This window comes from Trachypithecus francoisi, unplaced genomic scaffold, assembly GCF_009764315.1.
Source record: "Trachypithecus francoisi isolate TF-2019V2 unplaced genomic scaffold, Tfra_2.0 Lachesis_group15, whole genome shotgun sequence".
In the NCBI taxonomy this organism is placed as follows: domain Eukaryota; kingdom Metazoa; phylum Chordata; class Mammalia; order Primates; family Cercopithecidae; genus Trachypithecus; species Trachypithecus francoisi.
Window position 1 is genome coordinate 77,417,955 of NW_022681460.1, and position 8,928 is coordinate 77,426,882.

Genomic DNA, 8,928 nt, shown 5'->3' on the forward strand with positions numbered 1-8,928 from the left:
TCTATTTAGAAAGTTTTTAATTCATATCCTGAATTATTAAAAATTTCTTTACATTGGTTTTCACCTTTCTCTTGTATCTCCTTGAGTAGCTAAATAGTCAACTTTTTGAATTCTTTATCTGGTATTTAAAGAGCTTATCTTCATATAGCTCCATTGCTGGAGAGTTCGTGTGATCTTTTAGTAGGGGATGGTGTTATATAGAACATTGTTTTGTTATATTGCCAGAATTATTTTTCTGGTTTCTTCTCATTTGGGTAGACTATTTCTTGTAATTATTGTTGAATTTATTTTTGATATTACCCTTTTTTAAAATTTCTTTTCCCCCCATTAGCAATGTGACTTTAATGTTTATAATTTACTGTAGCCTAATATGGCTCTTGGTGCTTTAGGGATGAAGACTTTGTTCCTTGGTTATTGAGAGTCTCTGTATGATGGCGTTCTCAGATGCTGGTTATGGTAGCAATGTGCTTGTTGTGTGAGCAAGTTCAGTGTCTCCTATGAGGTTGGAACGGCAGAGGTCTCTTGAGGCTTTTTCATTCCTCCACGGTGTGCACTTTTTTATTCATTTAATTTTTCCTCCAGTATTTTATTTACTGGGTTCAATAGTTCAGGCTTCAGACCAGTAGAGGAGGTGTCTCTAGGTAGAAACTGGTCATGACTAAAGCAGGTAGGTAAATGCAATACCTAATGGTGGGCAGAGGTCTCAGCCTTGGCAGAGGTGGCTGGCATAGCTCTCGGTGAAATGCATTGAGGTCTTATCAGGGGGAAGAACTGGAGTCGCCTCAGCTCCACTGCAAGGCTAGCAGTAAAGCCATTCACCTCCCAGTCACACTCCTGATCCAGTGTTTCAGTTATTCAAATCAGGCAGGCACCTCTTTTCATCTGCAGGAATGTTGATGTTCCAAGTAGAGAGGGATTGTAACTCCACCCCTCATGCAAGCCTGAACCTGAACGGTATTCTTCCTGCAGTGATGCAGTCACCCTGAAGTTTTCTGGAAAGGCTGTCTATAGGTGCACCCATGTTAAGCTCCCATAGGAGAAGTCCTAGATGTGCCTGCAGTGATGGACGAGGGGGAAAAGAAGTCCCCTTCTCCAAGATCCTTCACAAGTGCCAGGGCTGCCTGACTGTTGGGATACAGCTATAGACTGGTCATGTGGATGGACTCAGAACCTCCTGGTTAGCCAGGGTGCTGCAGGCAATGGTGATAGCTGAGGTCACACACACTGTAATGGACTGTGTCAGTTGGCCTCCAGCCGGGAGGTGGTGCTTGCAAAAGAGTGTCAGCTGTGGTACTAGTGGTGGGATTTGTGCTTGCCTTATGTAACTCAGGGGAGGTATTCTAGAATCTCAGGCAATGGGTAGGTCTGTAGAACTCCCAAAAGTTTCTGTCCCTTGTGTTAAGCCACCAGGGCAGGTGGTGGAGGAAAGCCAGGTGGGGGCTGGGTCAGGCAGGTCCATGCTCTGGCTCTCCACATGCAGGGCAAGTAACCCCAGTAGGGTCTGGGGGCTGGTCCTCTGGCTGCTCTGGTAATGTTCCAGGAAGAAGTGCAGTTGCCTGTGTTGCACAGAAGAGTTTGACAGGGAGTGGGGAATAGCAGGCAACAGTAAACCTACCCAGCTCCCACACACTTAGAAAGGCAGGTCACAGGCTGGGCATGGTGGCTCATACCTGTAATCCCAACACTTTGGGGGGCCAAGGCAGGCGGATCACAAGGTCAGGAGATCAAGACCATCCTGGCCAACATGGTGAAACCCCATCTCTACTAAAAATACAAAACTTAGCCGGGCGTGGTGGCCCATACCTGTAATCCCAGCTACTTGGGAGGCTGAAGCAGGAGAATTGCTTGATCCTAGGAGGCGGAGGTTGCAGTGAGCCAAGATCACTCCACAGCACTCTATCCTGGGAAACAGAGTGAGACTCCATCTCAAAAAAAAAAAAAAAAAAGAAAAGAAAAGTAAAAGGCAGGTCTCTCATACCTGCAGTGTTACACTAGCATCAGCTAGCTAAGTTGCAGGCAATCTGCACTTAAAATTCAAAACTACGCCAGCCCATAAGCCTTCCCTGTGGAGACAGCAACAGCAGCTTTCAGGCTCTGCTCCTCCCAGTCCCAGCTCCTGTACTTGTGGCTGTAGCACACTTCCCACTTGCCCCCAGTTCTGGCCAAGGGAGTCTGTCCCCACTTGAAATTATATGATGAATTTCAGCTGGGAGCTTCTCTCAATTTGCAACCACCACTTGAGTTAGTTGGCAGACTTCTGGGAGGTCCCTTGTGAAGTAGACCAAAAATAACTTCCCTCAGTCTGTGCTGAAGACTGGGAATGCACACAAGGCTCTTCCCACTGCTGCTCCTGCTTTTGTATTCCCCATCGCTCCCTAAATCACTGCCAGCACTCAGTTAAGGCCTTAGGGTTAAGGCCTTAGGGTTAAGGCCAAGGGTTAAGGCCCTCCCCCATGAACGGGATTAACTGGTTCCCCAGTGGGAGTGTATATCCTAGAGGCAGTTTACCCCCTTCAGATTCTGCAGACCTAATTTTCCACCTGACTCATGGTGTAGGCTGCAGCCCACCATTTCTTTCTTTCTTTCTTCTTCTTTTTTTTTTTTTTTCTTTGAGACAGAGTCTCGCTCTGTCTCCCAGGCTGGAGTTCAGTGGCACAATCTCGGCTCATTGTAAGCTCCACGTCCTGGGTTCATGCCATTCTTCTGCCTCAGCCTCCCAAGTACCTGGGACTACAGGCACCCACCATCACGCCTGGCTAATTTTTGTGTTTTGTTTAGTAGAGACGGGGTTTCACCATGTTAGCCAGGAAAGTCTCGATCTCCTGACCTTGTGATCTGCCTGCCTCAGCCTCCCAAAGTACTAGGATTACAGGCGTGAGCCACCACCCCCGGCCGCAACTCACCACCTTTTTCAAAGGGCCTGTGGTTTCTTTCAGTTTTCCTGTTTAGTTCCTGTGTTGCTTCTTGGAGAAAAGTTCGCAATGTGAAACACTACACACTACTGTGTCTTTCCAAGGGGGAGAAGCATGCTAACAATGTCCCCATTCTAGCATCCAAGAAGAGACCAAGAGTCTTTTTAGGAATATAAAACTATCCAGCACCAAACAAGGAAAAAAATCTATAATGCCCAGCATTCAATCAAGGATGACCATACATCAGGATCTCAAATCTAATACAACACAATTTAAAGAAAGAAAATAAAAGATTACCAGTCATGAAGGAAGCAAAACACCACCCTTAATGAAGAGAAAAGTCAGTCAATTGAAAACAACCTAGATGTTAGAATTAGCAGACAAGGATATTAAAACACTTATTGTAACTGTTTTTCATGTGATCAAAAGTTAAGTAAAGACATGGAAGATGTAGAAGAAGCCTAAATCATATTCTAGTGATGAAAATTTTAGAAATGAGATGAAAAGTTCATTGGATGAAATTAGGAGCAAATTAGATGTTTCACAATAATGTGATTACACTTAACACCATTGAACTGTACATGTAAAAATGGATAAAATGGCAAATTTTATGTAGTGTCTTTTACCACTATATATATTATAGATTTATATATATTATATATATATATTTATTATTACTGTTATTTTTGAGACAAGATCTCACTCTGTCACCCAGGTTGGAGTATAGTGGCACAATCACAGCTCACAGCAACCTCAACCTCCCAAGCTCAAACAATCATCCCACCTCAACCTCGCATGTAGCTAGTACCACAGGCATGTGTCACTGTGCCCAGCTAATTTTTAAAAAATTGTAGGCTAGGCACAGTGGCTCATGCCTGTTATCCCAGTACTTTGGGAGGCAGAGGTGTGTGGATCACCTGAGGTCAGGAGTTCAAGACGAAGTTGGCGAACACGGTGAAATCCCATCTCTACTAAAAATACAAAAATCAATCAGGAATGGTGGCAAGCGCCTGTAATACCAGCTACTCGGGAGGCTGAGGGAAGAAAATCACTTGAACCCGGGAGGCAGAGGTTACAGTGAGCTGAGATTACACCGTTGCACTCCAGCCTGGGCAACAGAGTGAGACTCTGTCTCAAAAAAAAAAGAAAGTTGTAGAGGTGGGTCTCACTTTGTTGCCCAGGCTGGTCTCAAACTCCTGGGCAATCCTCCTGCCTCAACCTGCCAAAGTGGTGGGATTACAGGTGTAAGCAACCATGCTCAGCCTAAAAAAAATATTTAAGGGGCCAGGCGCAGTGGCTCAAGCCTGTAATCTCAGCACTTTGGTAGGCCAAGGAAGGCAGATCACAAGGTCAGGAGATCGAGACCATCCTGGCTAACAGGGTGAAACCCCATCTCTACTAAAAATGCAAAAAATGAGCTGGGTATGGTGGCACATGTCTGTAATCCCAGCTACTAGGGAGGCTGAGGCAGGAGAATCGCTTGAACCCAGGAGGCGGAGGTTGCAGTGAGCCAAGATCGCACCATTGCACTCCAGCCTGGGCAACAAGAGTGAAACTCTGTCTCAAAAAAAAAAAAAGAAAAGAAAAGAAAATTAGCCGGGCATGGTCATGGGTACCTGTAGTCCCAGCTACTTGGGAGGCTGAGGTGGGAGAATGGCATGAACCCAGGAGGCAGAGCTTGCAGTGAGCTGAGATCACGCCACTGCACTCCAGCCTGGGTGACAGAGCAAGATTCTGTCTCAAAAAAAAAAAAAAAAAGAAATTAAGGAGTTTAAGAAGTAGATTAAAAATTGCAGAAGAAAAGATTAGTGTATATGAAGACATAGCAATAGAAATTATCTACAATTAAATAGAGAAAGAATAAATATTTAAAAACCATGTATTACTGAGCTGTGGAAAACTTCAAGATGCCTAATATACAAGTAATAGAAGTCACTGAAAAAGAAGAGAGAGGGTAACAGAAAAAAATGGGAAGAAATAATGGCCAATAATTTTCCAAATTTAATGAAAAGTATAAATCTACATATTCAAGAAGCCCAATGAACCCAAAGCACAAGAAATGTGAAGAAAACTACACTAAGGCACATCTTAATTAAATTAAACCAGTGATAGAACATTGTAAACCAGAGAAAAACATCACAATACATACAGGGAAACAAAGATAAGAATGATAGCAGATCTCTTATAAGAAAAAATGCAAGTGAGAAGACAGCGACACAATGTCTTTAATGTACTGACTAACAAATTATTAAACTGTCAAACTAGAATTTTATACCAAGCAAAAGTATGTTTCAAGAACTAAGGTGAACTAAAGACTCTTTCACATATACAGAAGCTGAAAATATTTATCACCAACAGACTTGCTATATAAGAAATGTCAGGCTGGGCATGGTGGCTCACGCCCGTAATCCCAGCACTTTGGGAGGCCAAAGTGGGTGGATCACAAAGTCAGGCAATCAAGACTATCCTGGCTAACATGGTGAAACCCCATCTCTACTAAAAACACAAAAATTAGCTGGACTTGGTGGTGCGCACCTGTAATCCCAGCTACTCAGGAGGCTTAGGCAGGAGAATCACTTGAACCCGGAAGTCAGAGATTGCAGTGAGCTGAGATCGCACCACCGCAGTCTAGCCTGGCAACAGAGCAAGACTCCATCTCAAAAAAAAAAAAAAAAAGAAAGAAAGAAATGTCAAACGAAGTTCTTCAATCAAAGACATGAAGAAAAGGGAAGAAAAGGAAGAGATGGGTCAAACAGAAGACAAATGGCAAGATGACAGACTTAAATCTATCGATTATCACATTAAATATAACTTTGTCAAAACATCTCAGTTAAAAGGCAGAGATTGTCAAATAGATAAGAAACACAAGGCCGGGTGCAGCAGCTCACACCTGTAATCTCAGCACTTTGGGAGGTCGAGGCTGGCAGATCACCTGAGGTCAGGAGTTCGAGGCCAGCCTGACCAAACCCCGTCTCTACTAAAAATACAAAATTAGCTGGGCATGGTGGTACATGCCTGTAATCCCAGCTACTTGGGAGGCTGAGGCAGGAGAATTGCTTGAACCCAGGAGGTGGAGGTTGTCGTAAGCCGAGATCGCTCCATTGCACTCCAACCTGGACAAGAGGTGAAACCCCATCTCAAAAAGAAAAAGAAAAAGAAGACCAAACTATATGCTGCATATAAGAAATGTACTCTCTCTCCACACACACACACACACACACATATATATATATATATAGTTTTTTTTGTTTTTAGATGGAGTCGCTCTGTTGCCCAGGCTGGAGTGCAGTGATGCAATCTAGGCTCACTGCAAGCTCCGCCTCCCAAGTTCACGCCATTCTCCTGCCTCAGCCTCCTGAGTAGCTAGGACTACAGGTACCCACCACCACGCCCGGCTAATTTTTTGTATTTTTAGTAGAGATGGGGTTTCACCATGTTAGCCAGGATGGTCTTGATCTCCTGACCTCGTGATCTGCCCACCTCAGCCTCCCAAAGTGCTGGGATTATAGACGTGAGCCACTGCACCCCGCCTTTTTTTTTAAATCAGTCTAGCTAGAGATTGATCAATTTTATTGATTTTCTCAAAGAAAGTGCTTTTGGTGTTATTTATTTTCACACACACACACACACAAACACACACGTTAGATGTTAAAAGACAGAAAAAGATAATCTTGCTAATCTTAACTAAAAGAAAGTTGTAGTGACTATATTACTATCAGACACGATAGATTTCACAGCAAACAATATTACATGGAATTTTTCAAGTTTATTTCATAATGATAAAGGGAAGTCATAAATCTAAACATTTATGCACCTAATAATAAAATACATCGAGCAAAAACTGATAGAACTACAGGAGAGGCAGACAAATTACGGTTGGAGATTTAAATATTCCTCTCCATAGAAATGATCTACTAATTATATTTAAACTGAGTGATTGCATTTTCTGGATTCTGGATGGTTGCCCTTCATTAGCCAAATTGAAGAAAGAAACTCCTTGGACCAGATGCTTCAAAGCTGAAGCCCTCAGGACCATGGAAGAATATCTTGAAGATATTGTTTGCATCAAAATCACCCAAATTCATGTCCTTCTTATCCAGGTCCTGTCCACTGTGATAATGAGTCGTTTTCTTGGAATCAAAGAGGATGGTAAAGACCTCGCCACTTCCTTGATCTTCTCCTCCTCCTTTTGAACCCCAGCACTGGCTCCATCATGCCGATGTGGAGGGTACATAAAGATCTGTTTCCAATAAGCTTTCTTGATCTTGTCCTCAGAGGCATTCTTGTCCACTCCCAGAACCTTGTAGTAATTATCCCTCTTACTCTTCTTCAGTTCCAGCTATGCATTTTTTAGGAGCTGTTTGTATTCTTTTGCTTTCTCCATCTGATATACTTTTTTCATAGCCTCGCACTGTTTCTTCATACTGTTCTGTGTCCATCAAACACTGAACTCTTCTCAAGCAGGCTTTTATGTAAGTGTCAGGAGCCTCACTGCATTTGTGCAGCTGTCTATTGCATCATCTAGTTTCCCAAGCTCAGAATTAACCGTATCCCAGTTTCAGTAGAGTTTAGCAATTGCTTTTATATTGTTGAGGTCTATCTCGGGGCTTCTGTGTCCAGTTCATCAGGTAGTTTGTAATTTCCTTCCCTAAATGCTTTATTCCAGTCTTCTTTCTTTGTGTTAAATGCTCTGGCATTTCTGCACCCAACACAGGCCTTCTCATGGTCAGGAGCCATTCTGAGAGCCTGTATAAAAAACTGAACAACTGCCAGCTCAATACAATCTTCATAATAAAGGCAAAGACTGCGTACATACAGAGCATCCACATTGGTGGAATCTATTCATAAAATGTCACTGGCTGCAGACTGTGCTTCTGGATAACGACCTGGCATTGCTAAACATTCTGCTTTGAGGGATATTGAAGTGATGGCAGACAGGGGCAAATTCTAGGGCATAGTCCGTGCAGAAAACCACCTTCTGAAAAGCCCACTTCTCAAAACCTGTTTCTGTGACTTTCTCCTATTCCACAACTGCGTTAGCATTTGTGAACTGTTGTGAGTGAGCATTGTTATGATCCGGTTCTAGGGCTTTCTGAAAACTGCAATGTGCTGCCATGGCATTCCCTGGAGAGAGGTGGCACTTGCCCTCTCATAGATGTCCCCGGAAGAAACCATCAGCCAATTTCACTGACTGTGAAAGCATCTCCAAGCATTTCCCAAAACCTTCCAAGCATCATCAATATGGCTGCTCTATTACTATAATAGCTGGCATTTTTAGGGCACATATCTGTGGCTTTTGTCTAATACTTATAAGTTTCGTTGTAATCTTCCTTGGCATAATGTGCATTTCCTTCTTGCTTCAAAGACTCTGCTTCAGTATTTTAAATTGCAAACTGGCAAAGCTGCCCTCCTTTTATTGAGGCGATCCTCCCTTTTTGTTCTTCTCCATCACTGTCCTGGCAAGCCCTATTTGCTTCCTCTTCATAGAGCAGCCCTGGCTTTGTTGCCGCCATTACCACATTGCACAATGGAGCAACTGACAGTTTCTTAAAAAGCTAATTATATCCCTGCCATATGATGCAGCAATTCCACTCCTAGATATTTACTTAAAGGAAAACAAAGCATATATCTATACACAAAACTTGTAGATGAACATTTATAGCAGCTTTATTTATAGCAGCAGAAACCCGGGGGAAAAAGGCTTCAATGTTTATGTTCAGGTGAGTGGATAAACAATTTTTGGTATGCCCATATAACAGAATACAAATCAATGCAAAAAGTGAACTATTGACTCACACAAAACATGGAAGAATCTCAAAATGATTATGCTGAGTGAAAAAACATGTTTTTTTTTCTCAAAATGCATACTATATTCCATGTATGTAAAATTCTAGAACACCAACTAACCTACCATTTTAGAAAGCAGATCCGTGGTTGATTGAGGACTCCGAGGTATGGGGAGCAGGGAGAAGAAGGCGATATTACCAAGGGGCATGAGGAAACTTATGATGCATAT

General features: G+C 42.9%; 1 pseudogene; it reads right to left on the reverse strand.

The window, feature by feature from the left end:
• Nucleotides 1-6,658: 6,658 nt before the first annotated feature.
• LOC117098068 lies at nucleotides 6,659-8,278 on the reverse strand (annotated as a pseudogene).
• Nucleotides 8,279-8,928: the final 650 nt, after the last annotated feature.